The sequence below is a fragment of the Lepus europaeus genome, chromosome 4 (assembly GCF_033115175.1).
Source record: "Lepus europaeus isolate LE1 chromosome 4, mLepTim1.pri, whole genome shotgun sequence".
NCBI classification, from domain to species: domain Eukaryota; kingdom Metazoa; phylum Chordata; class Mammalia; order Lagomorpha; family Leporidae; genus Lepus; species Lepus europaeus.
Genome location: NC_084830.1, coordinates 151,064,778 through 151,086,858, shown reverse-complemented (window position 1 = coordinate 151,086,858; position 22,081 = coordinate 151,064,778). Strand labels below are relative to the sequence as shown.

The following is a 22,081-nucleotide window of genomic DNA, read 5'->3' as shown; positions in this document are numbered from 1 at the left end:
TATATACTAAGTAAAGATTTCAACAGTCTGCACCTACACAGACACACAAAGTATAAAGTACTGTTTGAATACTAGTTTTACCATTAATTCACATAGTACAACACATTAAGGGCAGAGATCCTACATGGGGAGTAAGTGCACAGTGGTAGGGCTATATTCAGGTTTCTGAGGAATCTCCAAACTGTCTTCCATAGTGGCTTTACCAGTTTGCATTCCCAACAACAGTGGGTTAGTGTCCCTTTTTCCCCACGTCCTCACCAGCATCTGTTGTTAGTTGATTTCTGTATGTGAGCCATTCTAACCAGGGTGAGGTGAAACCTCATTGTGGTTTTGATTTGCATTTTACTGATGGCTAGTGATCCTGAACATTTTTTCATGTGTCTGTTGGCTGTTTGGATTTCCTCTTTTGAAAAATGTTTGTTTAGGTTCTTGGCCCATCTCTTAAGTGGGTTGTTTGTTTTGTTGTTGTGGAGTTTCTTGATCTCTTTGTAGATTCTGGTTATTAATCCTTTATCAGTTGTGTAATTTGCAAATATTTTTTCCCATTCTGTCGGTTGCCTCTTCACTTTCCTGACTGTTTCTTTTGCAGTACAGAAACTTCTCAATTTGATGTAATCCCAATTGTTAATTCTGGCTTTGACTGCCTGTGCCTCCGGGGTCTTTTCTAAGAAATCGTTGCCTGTGCCTATATCTTGCAGGGTTTCTCCAATGTTCTCTAATAATCTGATGGTGTCAGGTCATAGATTTAAATCTTTAATCCATGTTGAGTGGATTTTTGTGTAAGGTGTAAGGTAGGGATCTTGCTTCATGCTTCTGCTTGTGGAAATCCAGTTTTCCCAGCACCATTTGTTGAGTAGACTGTCCTTGCTCCAGGAATTGGTTTTAGCAACTTGATAAGTTGGTTATAGATGTTTGGATTGATTTCTGGTGTTTCTATCCATCTGTTTCTGTACTAGTGCCATGTTGTTTTGATTATAACTGCCCTGTAGTATGTCTTGAAATCTGGTATTGTGATGTCTCGGCTGTTTTTTGTTGTACAAGATTGTTTTAGCTATTCCATGTCTCCTGTACCACCATATGAATTTCAGCATCATTTTTTCCATATCTGAGAAGAATGTCTTGGTATTTTGATTGGTATTGCATTGAATCTATAAATTGCTTTGGGGAGAATGGACATTTTGATGATATTGATTCTTCCAATCCATGAACATGGAAGATATTTCCATTTTTTCGTATCCTCTTCTATTTCTTTCTTTAAAGTTTTGTAATTCTCATCATAGAGATCTTTGATATCCTTGGTTAATGGCAATGCTTTTTTGTTACTACAGGCCAGAAGAACCAGCTAGTGATAACTGCTCTTGAGTGTTTGTTAAATGTGAGGTTTGTGTACCTTTGTGTATGTGTGCACATTTGCACACACATGTGTGCAACACAAAAGCTTGTTTAGAACTTTACTTTGATTTGAGTAATGTTTGATTTGCTCTACTTATGAATCCAAAAACCTATGTGCTTCTTAAGCAGAATTCACCTTACAGACAACTCATTCATCAGTTTAACACATTTTAAGAAAAAATTGAGAGGCGTTTCACTAATATTTTACACACTTAAACACCTTCAGAGTTATTATAAAATTATGAATTAAATCATTGATTTGAGAAGCAGAGAAGAGACAGAGTTCTCATCATGGGTCATTCCCTGAATGTCCGCAGTGGTTTGGACTGGGCTGGGACAGGGTTAGGCTCCCATGTAGGTCGTGGGAATGCATCCATTGGAACCATCATCACTGCCTCCCAACACCAGTCAGGAGCCAGATCAGGTGTTGAGCCCAGGAGCTCCCATGTGGGACTTGGGACCTTTCAGTCTACAGAGCATTCTCTTAAATATTACAAATATCTTCAGACTAAAAATATGACAGCTGTCAATTTTGTGTTTCTTACATGATTCAGAATCTTCTGAAGGTTGAAAGATCACTCCCTCCCAACCATATTTTTTGCCTTACTTTTAAAATATAATTTTGATGTTATCTTTTCAGTTTCCTGATGCTCTTCCCTTGATATTTGTTTACTTTTATTGTGGTAAAAGCCACATAACAATGCTTACCATCTGACAATTCCAAAGCATTCATTTCTGCAGCATGGAGTCTGCTCACGTTGTTCTGTACTTGCTCTCTGGAGCTTCTCTGTGTGCACAGCTGAAACTCTGCACCACTGATCGCCGCATTCCCTGCCTCTCCCTCCCAGGTGTTAGCAGCCCCCTGCCTACTTTCTATGATTGTGACTACTTGACGTACTTGTCCTTGGGCAGCTGTCTTATTTTACTTAGCATAATGTCTTATGGGTTCATCTTTGTTATAGCATGTGACAGGGTTTCCATTTTTATAACTGCATAGTATTCCCTTATGGTGCTTACTGAAGATTTTAAATACTAGACCACACAATCCTTGATTATGTCCTTGATGGAGCACACTGAACCTATTGTCTGTTCTCGATGCAGGCAATTGATTTTTTTTTTATGCATCTAAATATTATTTCTAATTTTCTTTATTTTTTTCTTTTTTTTTTTTTTTTGACAGGCAGAGTGGATAGTGAGAGAGAGAGAGACAGAGAGAAAGGTCTTCCTTTTCGCCGTTGGTTCACCCTCCAATGGCCGCTGTGGCTGGCGCATCTCTCTGATCCGAAGCCAGGAGCCAGGTGCTTCTCCTGGTCTCCCATGGGGTGCAGGGCCCAAGCACTTGGGCCATCCTCCACTGCCTTCCCGGGCCATAGCAGAGAGCTGGCCTGGAAGAGGGGCAACCAGGATAGAATCCGGCGCCCAAACCAGGACTAGAACCTGGTGTGCCGGCGCCGCAAGGCGGAGGATTAGCCTGTTAAGCCACGGCGCCGGCTGGCAATTGATTTCTTAGCATTACTTTCAAGATAGAGGAGAACCTTCTACCCAGCTGGCTGCCCTAATTGAATCTTTTTAATCTGTCAAGATATTTCAATGTCATTTTTTTGCCTAACTATGTTGATAGTTGACCCAATCATGTATTTTATCTGTGTAACTCTTACCCTATATGACCACACATCTCCTATAAATTTAAAAATGATATCTGCTTGCTTTTGCAGATTGCATGACTGTATTGTTTTTTAAGATTTTATTTATTCATTTGAAAGACAGTTAGAGAGGAGAGAGAAAGAGAGATCATCCTTCTGTTGGTTTATCCCCAAATGGTTACAATGGCTGAGCCTGGGCCAAGCTGAAGCCAAGGAGCCTGGAGCCTCCCATGTGCGTGGCAGGGGCCCAAGCAAATGGGCCATCCTCTGCTTCCCAGGCACATTAACAGGAGCTGGATCAGAAGAGGGGCAGCCAGGACCCAAACCAGTGTTCTGATGTAGGAAGCTGGTGTCACAGGCAGCAGCTTGACCTGCTGTGCCACAGCGCGCCAGCCCTCCATGGCTGGGCTGCATTTGGAATGAAACCACGGTCGCTAAGCCAGCTTGTTCTCCCTCTTCCACCGTGGCCCTGGGGCTGTCCCACTGGTGGTCTGAGTTTACCAGAGCTGTGTTGTTCTTTCTCCAGGGTACTGGTTTCCTCCTGTCAGCAGTCTCTAGATGCTGTCCCCACCTGCCGCCCCTGGAAGTTCCATGTACGGCAGCTCTCTCACTTAGAATCTTGACGTTGCCCTTAAGATGAAAATATGTACCACACAGATTGGCCTAGAAGCTGTGTGCTCCAAGGTTGTCTGGTCATGCCTGTTCCCTACTGTCTAGCCTGCCTCACTGCCCCTTCCTCCCTCCTTTCCTGTTCCTTCTCTCCTTCCACTGTCTGTTCCCTCTGTCATGTCTTTCCCTCCCCTGTCTCCTTCCTTTTTGAGCACCAGGTACGTCATAGGGTGAAGAACACCTACTCCACCATTGATGTTCCTCAGAGCTCGGTAGATTCTGAAGGGCGGCAGTGAAATATGACTGCGGAAGGAAGGGCACGTCTCCCCTCCTCCTCCTCCTCCTCCTCCTCCTCCCCGTCTGTGTTACTTTATTACAAGTACAACACTGAGGGCCCTTCAAATGAGACATGAATTTACTCTATCTTTTTAAAATTACCAAGATTTTTTTTTTAACAATAGTCATTTTGATTTTTTTGGTCTGTATAAATAATTGGAAAACAGATAAGCAAAAAGGGACAAAAATATCTCCCATGATCCACCCATTTTGGTATATGACTTTCCAGATACTTTTCCATTTCTTTAAATCCAAAGTAAATTTATAGGCTTATGCCATGCATGCTTTTTTGGCATAATGTTTTGCTCATTTATGTATATTCATTTATGTATAGTTCCTTCTGAGCTGTTCCTTCTGAATAACTACCTCCACATCATTGTTTTTATGGCTGAATTTGACAACATTGGCGTATCTGTTTGTTAGACACTTAAATGGGTGGGTGGCTGTAGTGTGTATCACTGTTTTTCTGTCTCTGTACCTGTGAATGATTTGTGAAGTATATTACTTTAAGCAGAATTTCCAGGACAAATGATATGCGTATTGTGTCATTTGAGATTTTTTTTAAAGATTTATTATATTTATTTGAAAGGCAGAGTGATATGGCGGGGCAAGAGAGCAAGGGAGAGAAAGAGTGAGAAAGAAAGATCTATCTGCTGGTTCACTCTCCAAGTGGTTACAAGAATCGGGGCTGAGCCAGGCTGAAACCAGGAGCCAGGAACTCCTTCCTGGTCTCCCACATGTTTACAAGGGCCCAAATATTTGGGGTCATCACCTGCTACTTTCCCAAGGGCATTAACAGGGAGCTGGATTGGAAATGGAGCAGCCAGGACTCAAACCTGTGATTCTGGCTTTGCATGTATGAGTTAACATGCTGCACCTCAGAACCAACCCCACTGGGATTAGATTGTCTGTCTGTAAGGGGTCCAGACGTGGGTTCTCCAGCAGGGAACCCTGCAGTTTCTCCCTTTGTCTAGGGTCTGGTCTTCATGTTTATATATATCATTCCTCCACGTTGTAAGTCTAGATCCCAAGCAGCAGATGGAGGAGGTGGGAGGAAGAGGCAAATGTCAGTGCCAGCCAGCTTCTAAGCAGGCTCTTAAAAGGCACTGTTCTGTTTCCCTTCCTGGCCTATTGGTCAGAACTCAGTCACATGAGCTTCTGAAACTGCATGGGCATCTATACCCATATTTACCCATGGTAAGGGGATACTGGAAGTCAAGAACAATCCTACCTACATTTTAATGTATTTCAATGCAGATCACCAGATTCTTGTCCAGAGGCTGTAATCCCTTACGTGGCCATGAGCAATGTAGAGAGGTAACCATATCCCACATCCTCACCAGCACCAGTCGTTACTCTTACTTTCAACCTATTGGGGGAAAAATAAAAAAGGAACCTTGCTTTATTTTTCATTTCCTTTGTTACTAGCCATGCTGTTCTCTTAAGAAATTCATGTCTGTTAGCCTTTCGTATTTTGGCTTAAGGGACAAGAGCAGGGTAGGAGAGTAAGACCGCTTTGCTCTCCAGAGAGCCACAGAAACTTACTAGAAACAACCGGCAGCAGTGGGGAAGGAGAGAGAGGCAGGCCGATTTGGGAAGCAGGCTGGACTAACAAATGTCCCAGGAATCAAACTGTAGGAGGTCCAGGCCCTTCCAAGCCCCTACCCTCCCACCTCAAGGGGGCCCATTCTCTTTCCTCACCCAAAGTTCCAGTGGACCTCCTTTCCCAAGACCTTAACTGTGTGTAGCCACAGGGATGGTTTGGAGCCAGGGCAGTCTTTCATGGCCTCCCACTGGCCCTGACCATGAGCATTGTGGAGGGGAAGAATCTTTGGTTCCATGCAGTGAGGGGAGCTCTTGGCAGCCGCCGCTGAGATGGGAACGCTCCAGCCCGTGGAGAGGAGTTGAGACTCGTGATCCCCTCAGCCCTGAAGCTCATTCAGGAAACTTTTGCAACAAATGAGCCTTCTTTGAAGCTGTCCCCATGGACCTCATATATTATTGCACCATCATAACTCCAGGAAAATGTGTTTGGAGGTGCTCACGACTGATTTCCAAGCACAGACTTGGAAGCTGACTTCTTAGCAAATTGGAGGTTGCCTACAGATTTGGTTACATGGGGTTTGGACACACTCACAGGAAAAGCAGCAGTGAGCTACAGAGAGGAGCAGCAGAGTGGGGAATTGGCAGCCTCCCCTCTGTCGGGTGGACTGGTAAACCCAGATGAGGCTGGCCATACATTCTCAGTCGGATGTCCTTGGCTTCACTGCGCCTGATGGCAGAGAAAGCAGAATAGCAATTAGACAAAGGGAACAGCTGGGGTCCGTTCTCCGGTCCAGCCCACGCTCTCTTTGCCTTGTCCTCTGCTGATGCTCTTGCAAAGGAAGGGACTGTTTTGGTGATTGTTTCCTTAAGTCTTTTTTTTGTTAAACAGTGGTGGTCAAACATGAACTCCAAGTTAAAGCTGTACTGAGGGACTCTGGGTACTGTGGCTTGCAAGGAGGATGGAGGGAGGAGGGTTGGGGCCCCGGTCACCCACGCTGTTTCCTTGCAGGCAAGCTCTGATGGTGAAAGATCAGTTCCCATGGATGTGCCCTGCGTGGCTTTGGCACCCGTTAAGAGAACTTTGGAACTGTAAATGAGAAGCCGTGACTCCCACACGCTGAACTCTATATGATTGTCTGTTCTTAGCAGAGAGGAGTGTGACAATTGATTACCAGAGCAGGGAATAAATATTCACAGCTGATTTTCAACTTGGCCAACTGAACGTAAAACTGCACTGGTCGTAGACAAATATGGAGCTGGAACTGTGGCTGATGTTTGGAAGAGAAACAGTTCTGTGGATGAACTTGACTCCTGTTTGAATGTTGTGCTTCAGAAAGCAATGGATTTTAGGTTCATGTTTTGGAACAAAAGCTTAAAACCCCCCTGCAGTTCCCTTCCCCAGGACTCTTCTCCTTCCAGAAAAGAGACCACACATTTTGGGGATATTTGGGGGGAGCACATCAGGCTATTTGCCATAAAACCCATGTGTTTTCCTCCCATTTCTTCTTAGTGCATTGGTGTATAACAGCACAGTGCAATTAGCAAAAACTTTCCCTTTGGAGAGAGAAGGTGCTATCTCCTGGAAGTTGCTTCCTGACTCATTGAATCCAGAAGGATTTTGAGGTTGGGCTCAGAGAAAGTAGTTACCCACTACTGATTTCTGCCTTGAGCATCGGGGTTCCTCACTTGCCATGCCCTGTAGTAGACTGTTGGACATGTTATGCTGTTCTGGAGTCATGGGGAGATCAACAGTGGCTCTTAGACCATAGGCTCCTGTTGTACCCAGGGCCATCATTTAACTGAGTTGTCAAATGTTTTCTGCTTTTGTCCCCAGGGGAGAAAAAAAAATCAGCTGTTTGTGAGCTGTTTGTATTTGCCAAGCTAACTCGGATCATCTTGTCAGCAGCTTTGTACAGGGGGTGGGAAAGGGTATCCAATGTCCCATTTCATCTCAGTGTTAGCCACAGGAGCATCCGATTAGAAGAGCAATCAGTAGGCTTGGAACTGGCCAACTGATCAAGGCTGTAGAGAAAAGCTATTGCTGAAGGTGTTTTGTGCCCTGAACCTCACCCTGGTGATGATGCCAGGGCACATTTAACTGTCGGTCAAGGCTTTGTGTCATTTCATCTTTTTCAGCTGAAAAGTTCTGGGTGAGCTTTTTCAGGGTGAGAGGAGCTGGTGTGCGTGCATTGCAAGACACCTTAATTTGATGACTCAGCCCTGGGTGCAGGCTTGTAAGGGATTGCTGGCAGGTGTAGTGGAGCAGAGGAAGGAGAGGAAGAACACCTCTCTTTGATGTTTAAGGCAACCTGGGTTCTCACAGGCCTATGTAACATAGCTGTGATGTTGTCAAATATTTCCAAAAAGCCTGAGTTTGCAGACCATCTTAAGCAGGCTTTTTTGCGTCGAGATAAAAGTGAGACAATCCTGTTAGGCTAGGCAAAGGGACCCTGAATGGGCCAGGGTCAGAAAGAATGTTCCCGAGGATACCTACCCATGATGCCCTTCCTGCCACTGGCAGGAGATTTTTCTCATGTTTCCATAGGGACCCTGTGCTCTGTTGCTATGGAATCCAGCTTGGTGCAGAGGAACCCACCAGTAAACACAGGGAAAGACTCTTTGTCCACACTCTGTACCAGCTGAAATTCTGATTTTCCCACACATCTACTGGAACCTAAACTTCTGTTTTCCAGTTGTGGACATGGGTCTGTGCTAGTAACAAAGAGGAAATCTAATAAATAATGCAAGAAATCTTTGTTGTTTTACTGATTGCCAATGTTTGTGGGCTGCTTAGAATTTTATAAATATAAGCTGTGAATTTAATTTTAAAATGTCCACAGTGAGTTCAAGATAGCCTGTCTAAGCAGATGGAGATCACCTCTGTTGCCTGATTTTTGCCTAAGAAAGCCTGATTTCTTAGTCCCATGGATAAAGGGCCAAGGAGAAACAAGGGGAAAATTCTTGCCTTATCTCTAGAAAACGAGTTCCAAAAATTGCAGTCTCTGCAAGATGGGTAGATTTTTTCCCCTAGAACTGCTAGTTTATGCAGTACTCTTACGGGGGTGGATAATAGCTAATATAAAATCCCAGAACTGAGAAACCATTTTTATTGTACTGTGATTCAAATGTATTAGAGGTATAATCACTTACAAGTTATGGAAAAAACACATTTTGTTCTAAGTGACCAACCACAAAACACTGACATGAGTAGGCAGTGGTGGTGGTTACAATTTTTCAGTCGGGGTTAGTAATTGCCAACATTTTTACAGATTATCCAGTGGTAAAGCCAAAGATGTCCATCTGGGCCACCCACTGAGATGCTACAGGGAGAGGGAGACTGATGTCCAGACAGAATCTGTGCTGCATCGTCACTCCTTTCCTTTGGTTGTGATACTAACCTAAGTTCCTGACTATTCTGTTTTCCTTGATAAACAGTTCTAAGAAAGGGTTGCAGGGAATCTGTTAGAGCTCCAAGAGAATTGCTGCAGAGAAAAGCAAATTTCTTTAGTGGGCCAAAGAAAGCAGCATTATTTCAGGGTGGGTCTCCCTGACAAGCTGAGTGGCAAAGGTGATGATGGCGAGTTTAAAGACAGGGGAGCCAAGTTCATGGATGTTTAAGCTTAAAAGCAGTGACTAAGTTAACACGTTGTATGTAGTATTGAACTGAGGAGCATCTAAGAAAATGTACCATCATAGGTGAAACCTCGTTGTCGATCCAGAGAGGAGAATGGGTTTCCAGAAACTTGGATCCCGGGTATTCTCTCTGGTTGTGTGCCCCTCATGTGCGTTATGTGATATTCATCCTGCAGGATTCATTGTCATATTATCCGGTTATTTTGAGAGGTGCCATGTCCTGAATCTCCTTTCTTGGAGATTTACTTTAGCCCAGTAAAACCCTGGAAATGCCTGCCTGCAGTGAAGGCGTGTCTCAAACTTCTCCCACCATGGGATTCCTTACCTGCCCCTGTCCTCCAACCCCCAGAGACAGCAGACTGAACAGTCTTTAGGATCTGCTTATTTGGAAAATGCTGTTTTAAGGGACTCAGTTTTCTTTCCTTTTTTTAACAAAAGATTTATTTTATTTACTTGAAAGGCAGAGTTACAGAGAGAAGAAGCAGAGAGAGAGAGAGAAGGAAAGCGAGATCTTCTGTCTACTAGTTCACTCCCCACATAGCCGCAATGGCCAAGGCTAGGCTAAGCTGAAGCCAGGAGCCAGTAACAAGAGCTTCCTGGTCTTCCACATGGGTACAGAGGCCCAAGCACTTGGGTCATCTTCTACTGCTTTCCCAGGCCATTAGCAGGGAGCTGGATTGGAAATGGAGCAGTGGGACTTGACCTAGCACCTATATGGCATGCCAGCATTGCAGGTGGTGGCTTAACCTGCTGTGAGACTGTGCCAGCCTCTCAGTTTTCTTTTCAACAAACTTTGACTGAATAATTATAAATGTTCACAGTTCACTGGAGACTCTGGATCTTTGATCTCTTCTAAGAACAATTATAATACCTGTCCTAGTAATTCAAGAAAGGGAAAGCTTTAGTTGCATCATGCAAGAGTGTAACAGACACTTGCTGACCTTTGCTATGACGTGGGAGAGATACCCATTTATTGGCCTCACTGAAGGGGACAGCATTTGCTGGGCCTTGCCTTTGAGTTCTGAACTGCTGTCAATAAAAGTATTTTTCAGCCAACAGTTGGTCATCCAAAGTCAAGTTGTAAATAAGTATGCACATAAAGAAACTCTTGTCATGAGATGTAAAATGGCTCAATGGATGGTTGATTTGGTGGTTCATACAGGGTCAGACACTAAAACAAGAAGAAAAGAACAGTTTCAAGTGTGACCTGTCAGGGAACTGTAAGGGCTATGTCCTGTTCTTGCAGGATTCTCCCTGGAGTTTTTATAAAGCAGGCCAGCGGTCCATGTCAGGTGGCAGGCTAGCAGGTGGGATGATTGGATGTATCATTGTGTTTTGTTTGGCTCAAACAGTGGTTTATATTTTGACAACTTTTGACGTAAATCTTGGGACTTTTATCTTTGGTAGAAAAAATCAAGCAGTTGGCAAAAATGGCTGTACATGGTTACGGGGCAGTAGATAGGAGACCGCGGGGTAGTAGACGGGAGACCGCAGGGCAGCTGCCACTCAGATGTGTGCCCACGCTTTCCCAGATCCTACCTGCGTTGCCAGGCTTCCCTGCACCCATCTGGCTCACGACGGCATTGAGTCACGTTCGTTGGTTTTTGTGAGCATTCTAATATCAAAAGCCCTGCTGCTAGCTTTCTCTGCAACCCCTGTCCCTTCCCCGTCTTGAAGATTCATTGCTACTAGATTTCTACATCAGCCTTAAGGCTTTGACAGTAAAATGCAAAGGCTCCAGACCAGGGAAGCAATCCTAGCTGTTATTCTGAGTCACTGACCTTTGTATCTGAGGACTGCGTTCATTCTGAAGCTGGAGTGGACTGGGGAGGAAAGTGGGAAGAGCAGAGGGGCACCAGAGTCCAAAGGAAATGTCCAGAGGCCAGAGACCACTCCCAAAGAGCGAGGCGGGCAAGGACACCCACTAGGACCTCCACCACTGTCCTCACTGCCCCCGGGACCAGCCCTTGTTATTACCATGTGACTAAGACATAGTGGATAACTGTCTGGAAGCACGTGTCAGCAAGATGAAGCAGGGCAGTCCACGGGAAATGCCACGGGGTGGAAAACACACACAGCCCCGCAGAGTGGTCCAAGCTAGAGACATGCCATTCTAAAAACAGAAGAGCCTGGCATGGCCCTTCCCGTCAAATCACCATGCTCACTCTGTACACACAGACATGACAGGAGGAACAGAGAGTCATGTGTCCCAAATGAAGATACCTTCCTTCTGTTTTTTTCTTGTCTGAACTATATGCTGACATTTTAAAAAATCCTTCTTAAATTGAATCAATTTGCAGTTGTATAACCAGACCTGTTACAGGCTGAGTTGTTAGGAATTTGTACTTAGGAAAACTCGAGTTTGATCCAGTGCTTATTAACATTTTGAAAGCGTGGTCCATTAGGATCCTGCTACTTAGATTACTTAAATCTGATTCAACCTAAAGAGATTCAGTGTAAGAGTTGTGGCCAAAATAGATAATGCCTGTGTAAGTGTGGAATTAAGCTAAAAACTCTTTCCATTTTCAAATAAATGAATAGGATTATGTGCTCCACAGATGGTATTTCAGTCCCTTGTGTGTGATCCATTACAATAGTCTATTTCAACACAAATTGCATTTTTTTCTTGCATAAGTCATTTACTCTGTAGAGGAAAAGCTCAGTAAAACATTGTGTTGTGGTTTTTTAGTGTTAGCATTTCCTGAAATAAATATTCACTGGAAAAGGCTAAAGTCAATACTCATAAGCATTTGGAGAACCTACTCAACAAAGACCCAGACTTTTGGAGAAATTGCAAAGTGTTTATATTTTAGTATTAGCACAGACTTCTCTTTTCCCCTCTGCCTTCTTTTGTATAGAGGGAGCTGCTTGTCCCTCTCTGGAAGTTTCCTCACACACTCTCCTTTTTCTGTTTTTTTTTTTTCTTTCTTTCTTTCCTTTTTTTTTTCTTTTAAGGTTTACTTACTTATTTGAAAGTCAGAGTTAAACAGGGAGAGGAGAGGCAGAGAGAGAGAGGTCTTCCATCCACTGGTTCACTCCCCAATTGGCTGCAATGCCAGAGCTGTGCTGATCCAAAGCCAAAAGCCAGGCCCATGTGGGTGCAGGGACTCAAAGACTTGGGCCATCTTCTACTGCTTTCCCAGGCCATAGCAGAGAGCTGGACTGGAAGTGGAGCAGCCAGGACACAAACCGGCACCCATATGGGATGCTGGCACTGCAGGTGGCAGCTTTACCTGTTATACCACAGCACTGGCCCCCTGTTTTTGTTTTTCTTTTCTTTTTAAGATTTATTTATTTATTTGAAAAATAGAGTTACAGAGAAAGAGAAGCAGAGAGAGAGAGAGAGAGATTATCTTACATCCACTGGTTCATTCCCCAAATGGCTGTAATGGCCAGGGATGAGCCAGGCAGAATCAGGAGTCAGGAGCTTTTTCTGGGTCTCCCACACGGGTTCAGGGGCCCAAGCACTTGGGCCATCTTCCCCCGATTTCCCAGATATAGTAGCAGAGAGCTGGATCAGAAATGGAGCAGCGGGGACTGAAATGCATTCATATGCAATGCTGGCACTGCATGTGGTGGTTTTACCTGCTACGCTGCAGTGTCAACTCCCACACTGCTTTAAAACAGTCTTACCAAGACAAAGTTGGCATAAAATAAACTGTTCATGTATCTTTTTTCTTTTTTTTTTTCATTTAAGTAAACCAATTTCATGTATTTCATATATACAGGATTTAGGAACAAGGTGATACTTCCCACCTTACCCTCCCTACCTCCCAGGCTCCCACTCTTCCTCCTCCTTCCTCTCATATTTCCTCTCAATTTTTACCAGTGATCTACATTTCAGTTTATTTTATACTCACAAGAATAACCCTATACTAAGTAAAGAGTTCAGCAAACAGTAAGAAGAAAAGAAACACTGTTCCTCAACAGTAGAGACAAGGACTGTAAACAATCATTGAATCTCAAAGTGTCAGTTGCACTCTTACACATTACATTTTTGGTACTCTATTAGTTACCACAGATCAGGTAAAACTTATGGTACTTGTTTTTTGGGGACTGGCTTATTTCACTAAGTATAATGGTTTCCAGCTGCATCTGTTTTGTTGCAAAAGACAGGATTTCATTCTTTTTATGGATGAGTAGTATTCCATACTAAATATATATACACCATAATTTCTTTTTTTTTAAAAAAAAGGTGTATTTATTTATTTGAAAGGCAGAGCTACAGAGAGGCATGCGTGGAGAGAGAGAGAGAGAGGTGTCTTCCAGCCACTGGTTTCCTCCCCTGATGGGTGCTATGGCTGGAGCTGCACTGACCTGAAGCCAGGAGCCAGGAGCTTCCTCTGGGTCTCCCATGAAAGTGCAGGGGCCCAAGGACTTGGGCCATCTTCTACTGCTTTCCCAGGCCATAACAGAGAATTGGATTGGAAGTAGAGCAGCTAGGATTCAAACTGGTGCCCATATAGAATGCCAACACTGCAGGTGGCAGCTTTACACACTACCCCAAAATACTGGCCCAATAATTTCTTTATCCAGTCATCAGTGGATGAACATCTGGGTTGATTCTATGTCTTAGCTATTGTAAATTGAGCTGCAATAAACATAAGGGTACATATAATTCTTTCATATGTTGATTTCATTTCCTTTGGGTAAATTCCCATGAGTGGGAAATCTGTTGTATATCTATTTGTTGTATATCTATCTGTTGTATATCGTATATCTATCTGTTGTATATCTGTATTATATATCTATTTTCAGTTTTCTGAGGAATCTCCCTACTTTCTTCCACAATGGTTGTACTAGTTAACTAGTAACCAACAGTGGATTAGGGTACCTTTTCCTCACATCCTCACCAGTATTTATTGTTGGTTGATTTCTGTATAAGAGCCATTCTAACTGGAGTGAAGTGAAATCTTGTTGTGTTTTTGATTTGCATTTCCTTGATGGCTAGTGATCCTGAGCATTTTTTCATGTTTCTGTTGACCATTTGGTTTCCTCTTTTGAAAAATGCCTGTTTGAGTCCTTTGCCCATTTCTTAACTGGATTGTTTGTTTTGTTGATGAGTTTTTAGAGCTCTTTATAGATTCTGCATATTAATCCTTTATCAGTTGTAGTTTGCAAATATTTTCTCCCATTCTGTTGGTTGCCTCTTCACTTTGCTGAGTATTTCTTTTGCAGTACAGAAGCATCTCAGCTTGATGTAATTCTATTTGTCTATTTTGGCTTGGTTGCCTGTAGTTCTGGGGTCTTTTCCAAGAAGTCTTTGCCTATGCCAATATCTTGTAGAGTTTCCCCAATGTTCTCCTCTGGAATTTGATGGTATCAGGTCATAGATTCAGATCCTTGGTCCACTTGAGTTTTTTTTTGTATAAGGTCTTGTTTTTTGGTGTTTTTTTTTTTTTTTTTTTTTTTGTGTGTGTGTGTATAAGGGGTCTTGTTTCATAATTTTGCATGTGGGGATCCAATTTTCATTGCTCATATTTAAGTGTATAATGCAATAAGACATTGCATGAATGCCATGCTGATCTGAAGCCAGGAGGCAGGTGCATCTCCTGGTCTCCCATGCGGGTGCAGGGCCCAAGCACTTGGGCCATCCTCCACTGCCCTCCACTGCCTCCACTGCCCTCCCTGGAAGAAGAGCAACCGGGACAGAATCCGGCGCCCCGACTGGAACTAGAACCCAGGATGCCGGTGCCACAGGCGGAGGGTTAGCCTATTGAGCCACAGCGCCGGCCCAGCATGAGATATCTTTTAAGATCTTTTTATGCTTAACATATTTATATTTTTGTATTTAAAGCATATTTCTTATAAGCAGCATATAGTTGAGTTTTGCCTTTGTATCCATTTGATGATCTCTTTTACTTTAATTATATTTAATGTGATTATTGATATAGTTAGGTTTAATTTCTGCTCATCCCATCTGTTCTTTGTTCCCATTTTCCTCTTTTCTGCCTTATTTTAGGTTTTGATGATTGAATTTTTTTGTGGATTTATTAGCTGTATCTTAGTGTTCTTGTTTTTGTGATTGCCTTAGGGTTATAATATACATACTTGATTCTTCTCACATTGTAATTTGAGTTGAAATGGTGCTTCAGGGAGTGTTTAGGATATGTAATAAGTGGCAAGATTTTAATTAGTCACATCTTTTGGTCATCTTTCTTGGACCTAAGATGTGACACCTTTGTTTCAAAAATAAGGTAAAAGTTTTGAGTTTCTAAATCTCCTACTCTTAGAGATAGGTCTTCAATTTTTTTCTACTATGGATGATTCTTATTATATTGATTATTATATATAATATGGTGGTTATTATAAAGTATAGGTGATTATTTCATTAATGAGGAATCTCCTAAAAGAGTAGCATATTAGTTAGAATTTTGTTTTGCTGCCAGAAATGGAGATCTGATCAATGGAAAGAGACACATATGTAGTAGGAGTTTATTATACTCATGGACAGTTAATAGTATTACCTAATCCATGGGGAATTTTTTCTGTGCATTCATTTATCCAATTCAGAGTGAAAGTTTCCATGATTTACTTGGCCCTTCCCTCATGACCCTTCCCGGATGCTTTTTGCAGATTTAACTACTTGTCTGCACACCAAGCAACAGCTGAGACTGCCCCTATGCGATGTTTTCCACCTCAATCTACAAAGAGGGGCTAGGAGAATAGTTTGTTACTGGTCGCATTTCTGTCTCTGATAAAACTGGGACTCTTGTTAATAGGGGTGGAGTGAAAAGTAGAATTAGCAATGTCTGCAAAGACATTCTTTGTACATAAGAAAGCACTATTGGAAATGGAGAGAAAGGAATTTTAGGTATGAACTTGTTTTTCATTACTCTTTCTAAATGCAAACGTCTTGTCTCCCAGTGGCCCCTTGCGCTTGGTGACTGATCAGCCATCTGTGCACATCACACATGTGATGGCTGGGGTAGGAGCCCCTGGCCCCAATCAGTCGGCTGTGCAACTTTGGGAGGGATGCCAGGACGAGAGAGGGCTGTTGCTAGCCGCTCTTTCCTCCAACTTTATTTTAAAGGTGTCCACTTCTTCAGCTCAGATGGTCTCTCTTTCATGCCATCTGCCCAGTTAGAATTGCTCCCTTCCCTCAGCTCCCATAGTATTTTTATTAAGATAGTCATACGCTATACAATTCAACCATTTAAAGTGTATAACTCAATGGTTTTTAGTATATTCACAGAGGTGTAGAGCAATGACCCAATCAATTTTGTGACATTTTCACCATCTCAGAAGAACCCAGCCAGCACCCATTAGCCATGCTCCTGCAATTCCCCACAATCCCTCACAGCCCTAGACAACCCACTAATATGCTTTCTGATTATTTGGAGTTACTTATTTGAGCGTCTCATATAAATGTGATTTATCAGTGTGTTCTCACAGCATTTTTTTGTGTTCATGTCTCTGTTGTTAGTCCTGCTTTCCACTGTGTGTTTATTGGGTTGGTGGTTACATAAGACTTCCTCTGCATTGCGTTCCTACTCTGTCATCTTTGTATTCTTAGTCGTGACTAGCAGCATGCCTGATACATCAGTAGATATTAGATAGAAGGAAAAGAAAATTCCCTTCCTTTTTTTTTTTTAAATAAATACAATAAGATAGACTGCAGTGTAGGGTTTGGAAATATGAAAACAAAATGATTTCTGTCTACATTGAACCTTGTAATAGCAATTACTTTTTGTAAAGACTTGGCATATACATGGTCTCAAACAAAAGTGTGGGGAGGTTAAGAAGATAAAATTTATCTTGAAACTTAACTTTTTGCTTTATCCCTCCTCTCCCTTTGAATTTTCTGACTCCTAACTAAGTAGTGCACCTGCCCTAACATCTGGCCCAGCACACTCTCTATCATCCTTTCCACCAAGTTCTCTTTAAAACCCATTATAAACTTTGGTCCAGGAGGAGCCAGGAGCCAGGGTTTAATCCTACTTGTACCTTAATACCAGCTATGAATGTTGGGATGTTTTATTCCATTTTCCTAGTCTGTATCTTTGTCTGAAAAAAATGCAGGAATGATGTTAAGTAAAAGGACCTTCAACTCTCAATAGCCCATGCTCCTTTGTAGCAACTCACATAATAGAATGAGAAAACAAGGTTTGTGACTTATGCTTTTTAATCATAACATCAGAATAAAAGGAACTTCTGAGAGAAGATAGATTAGCTGGAAGGGCTGTGTTTTTATTCTATTTTAAAAATGCACTATGATCGAAGAAACATTTTCTAAATTGATTTTAATGAATTTCTTACTTTGTATTCTCTAGGACAATAGTATGTGCTATCTTCAGACATATAAATGGTTTGTAATGGAGTCTGTTGTCTGCCTAGTCCTCCATTCACCTTTTTCCATCCCAAAGTATAAATCCAAAGGGAAATGTATATGGAGAAAAGAAAGAAGTTGAGTACAGCTATTAAATATATTAAGGTTCAGTATTCAAGCCAAGTATTTACAAGTGAAAGGAATGAGACCAAGGCATTGGTAATGGGATTTAAATAGATTTAGGAACTAAGGCTGAAATAGGAGCCTAATTAGAGATGATTTGAGGGTCGTCATGTCAGTCCTCACCTGTCCCGCAGGCAGACAGACTGTCCAGAGTTTCACTTTGAAGACGTGGCCTGTTCTTCTCATCAGTGTGTCTTGCCTCCCGGTTCTAGAAGGAGAAGATACCTTGTGTGCGCCTTGCAGCTGGATGTCTGCAGCAGTGTCCTGCGCATGGGTTGATGCTCAGCTTCTCTCTGGCCTCTAAAATGAGGCTCCTAAAGCTCAGACTATGGCAATTAATGATTTTTCTCAAAGGAGATAAAAAAAGGACATCATGGAAGATGTAACATCTTTGCCAGGGCTATCCTGGCTTTAACTGACCCTTTAAAAATAAGAATGGGTGCTGATAAGGGAAAAAAATGATTATCTCATGCCTTTGATGGGAGCACTACACTTGTGATGGGGCTTTTGTACTTAAGTCTAAGCTGTTGAACATTTGCTGAGGCAGATCTCTGATCATTTTCTTCTTTTCTAATTCCTTTTGGAATCTTCTACATGACTAATTCCTATTTTTAATCTTTGGTTTCTCATGTGGAGTCTTTTGGGGTTCAGTACCTGGCGTAGGTGGCATCTGAAGCTGAATGAGGAAAGATGGGGCTGGGACAGGGGTTTAGCTGAGCTGATGCACAGGTTATTGTCACCACATCTACCCCCACTGGTGTTCCTCCAACTTGGTGACTTGAGAAAGCAGAGAACATAGAGAATACCATCACTGACTCTGTCCTCTGTCATGTCCTTTCCTTCTGCCCCTCTTGTAGGTACTTGGTGAGGATGGTTGTTGGATGTGGAGAGTTCAGAGATGGCAAGAAAATGTATCGGGCTGAGATGGCATTTGTTTAATAAAATGTAATATTGCATGAAGACTGTGCACGTGGGAGCAGAATTTTGTATTCTTTCATTTTAGAATCCGACCCGACCATACTTCCCGTAACTAAGATCATTATTTGACTTCAGCATTTGATGCTCGGAGGTGACTTCATTGGCTTTAGTTTAATTAAGGAAAAAATCATTAGGAAAGCAGATTCTCCCTACCAATTCCTAATTAACTTACAGGCAAATTTGTTTGCTGCTAATGACTCATATGCATTTTTTTCCCTGAACTTTGGCCAAATGGTTGCTCATGGTTTTTATAAAAATAATCTAGATTTTAAAATTACCATCTTTTTTTTCATTTATTGTTGTTGACTGGACTTTTTGGGATCAATTTCATAAAAAAAGAGTTTGTGCTATCAGGAATGAAACATGAGAGTGTTGATCATTTAGCAATCTTAAGGGATTCTGAAACAGGTCACCACTGATTCTGCACAAAGAAATTTATTTATCCTTCTTGGAAATTAACAAAACAAGAACAAGGAAACACATTGAATTTGGACCCCAGCACATGCATTTCTGACTCTGAACTCTCTGGAATGTGTGCTTAATGTATGCTTAACGTATGAATTTGTTTACCCATTTTAATAAATGTGATCTTGGTGTTGTAGGAAAGATGCATGGCCTGCTTTCTCATTCTCACCTTGCTCACTGCTTTTTTTTTTTTTTTTTGCTCATGGCACAGAGGAAATCATTTGGGGTCACCCTGGGGTTCAGAGCCAACACAAACAAAAAAGTAGTTTATGGAGCCTGAGAGGATGATTGGCAAATAGTGGAAAGGAAGATAAGGGGTGAAGAAATGAAAGGAGAGAACAGACAAGGCGAGGAGCAAAGTGAGTCCTACTGCAGGCTCCCCCAGCAGGCTCCTCTCCTTGCCAGCCCCGCCTAGGTAGACAGGAAGCCTCAGGCTGCTCCAATGAAACCCAGCTTCCCGAACCCAGAGGTTTGAAATTCTCAAATGGTCAGACTCATTCTTTTGTGAAATGAAATCATAAATAGATACCTAAGATAGAAAAAGAAATAAAGTAGTGTTTTACTAATACAAGTTTACCTTAGATGTCAACATGTGAAATATTTCTTCAGCATAAAATAAATTGGCAAAAACACGACTGTTAAACCCACAAACCTTGACATTTGAGGCTATGAGTGATAGTTCTTCTCCAGGAACCACCACATCTAACTTCTGTGTTTTGTTTTAAAGGCAGAGGATAAACAAAGTCTTGTTGCACATTAAAGACAAACAGTGCCTGATTTTTAGAACTTCTAGAGATATACACATGGAATTTTAATAATTTTAACGTCTTGAAGAAGAGGAAGTTGAGGAATTTGTGTCTGCAGGCTGATCAGTGGCAGTGTGTAGCCAGCACAGGGGCACATTCTGTTGTGTCCCCTGTGGTTATATTACAGTGGGCACAGCGCTGTCTGTAAGATGTGAGTCTAGTGTGTGGGTGCTTTCATGTCGCCCAGTGTGATGCCACCTCCAGAGCACGCCCCGCGCTGTCAGATTCAGGTCTCTGTGGCATTTACTTGCACCACATTGGAGTATGGTATTTTGCTGACTTTGGAAGTGTACATATCCTTGCTTAGTATAAACTAAGTTGATCTTTAGTATATGAAGGTAATTGAAAATGAAACTCGATAAAGGGCGGGATGGGAGAGGGAGAGGGGAGGGCCACGGGAGGGAGGGAGGTTGTGGGGGAAGCCACAACAATACAAAAGTTGCACTTTGTAAATTCACATTTATGAAATAAAAAAATTAAAAAAAAAGAAATGTGCATGTCTGAATTGTCAAGAAAGGACAGTACAGAGTTATGGCCTTACAAAGGAAAGTCACGTGGAGATGGAAGAAGGCACTGAGCCCTGAGGTCACCCCATGCTTCCTCACTCAGCAGCGAAAGTCAACATATTGCAGGGACAGTGTGTTAGTGTGAAGCAGGCAGGTTCTGCTTCTAATCACAACTAAATGTGTAATTGTCCGAATCAAATATTATGAGGTTGCTAAGCATTGCCTTGGAACTCTGATGTTGGAAAGCTCTGCCCTGGCCCAGGGTCCCAAGCTTACCAGGCCCGGCAGCCTCCAGCCAATCGCCTGGGTGCTACAGAGTTATTCTGGCGACAGGAGGTGAGGCTCTACTACCTGAAATTTGTGGTCACTTTATTCTCTCATGGTATCCCCTACCTGATAGCTTCTTGTATCAGATTTATACTTTTATTAGTGTACTCCTAGCTAATTCTCGGAGTGAAGACCTAACACCTTAATTAAATCTCAGGTTCTCTCTGCTTTTCCTGTGCCCCAAACACTACCCACAAATGGAACTTCCCATGTCTTTTTCCCTCCCCTGCTTGCTTTTGCTCTCCCATCACCTGAAATGCCTTTCCCTTGTATCTCTTCATATCTAAGACTGAGATCTGTGAAGTAATCATTACTGTTGGTCCAGTACTGTGTATATACTGCACTTGTTCACTGTATGTGTGCAAGTGTACATTATATACATGCTGGCGGCTGCACTGTAGAAAAAAATATTTTAATGACATGGAAATATTTTTATCATTGTGTCACAAAGCAATTTGTAAATAATTATGATTCTGGATTTTTTAAAGGAGAAACATATATAGGAAAAAATTCTTGAAAGGTTCTACATGCATAAAAATGTTACTAGTTGTTGGAAGCAGAGGTGAGGTTTATTTTATTCATTGTTATTTCATTTGTCTTGGGTGGTAAAGCCAGGTTACTTTTGAAATAAGAGGCAAGTTAGTAAACTGTTTAAAGTACAGGGACATTAGGATACTGGTGGTTTTTTTTTTTTTTTTTTTTTTTTTTGACAGGTAGAGTTATAGATAGTGAGAGAGAGAGAGAGGCAGTAAGAAAGGTCTTCCTTCCGTTGGTTCACGCTCCAAATGGCCGCCATGGCTGGCACTGAGCTGATCCGAAGCCAGGAGCTAGGTGCTTCCTCCTGGTCTCCCACGTGGTTGCAGAGGCCCAAGCACTTGGGCCATCCTCCACTGCCCTCCCAGGCCACAGCAGAGAGCTGGACTGGAAGAGGAGTAACCAGGACTAGAACTTGGCACCCATATGGGATGCCAGTGCCGCAGTCAGAGGATTAACCAAGTGAGCCACTGTGCCGGCCCCTAGGATACTATTAGATAAGATTTTGAAATAAGTGAATCCAAAGTTCTTCCAGTTGCTCTCCTAATTACTCAAATATGTAGGTATTTTAAAGAATGTTTAGGGCCTGGCACTGTGGTGCAGCTGGTAAAGTCGCCGCCTATAGTGTTGGCATCCCATATAGGCTCCGGTTTGAGTCTCGGCTGCTCCACTTCCCATGCAGCTCTCTTTCCCAGGATGGCCTGGGAAAGCAGTGGAAGATGGCCCAAGTCCTTGGGCCCCTGCACCCCAAGGGAGACCTGGAAGAAGCTCCTGGTTCCTGATTTTGGACTGGCACAGCTCCAACCGTTGCGGCCAACTGGGGAGTGAACCAGTGGATGGAAGACCTTTCTCTCT

At 42.5% G+C, this 22,081-nt stretch overlaps 1 protein-coding gene across 1 annotated transcript in view; it reads left to right on the top strand.

Moving 5' to 3' along the window:
- Positions 1–22,081, top strand: part of MEGF10 (multiple EGF like domains 10) — a 125,394-nt gene that overhangs the window by 17,707 nt on the left and 85,606 nt on the right. The window lies entirely within an intron of this gene.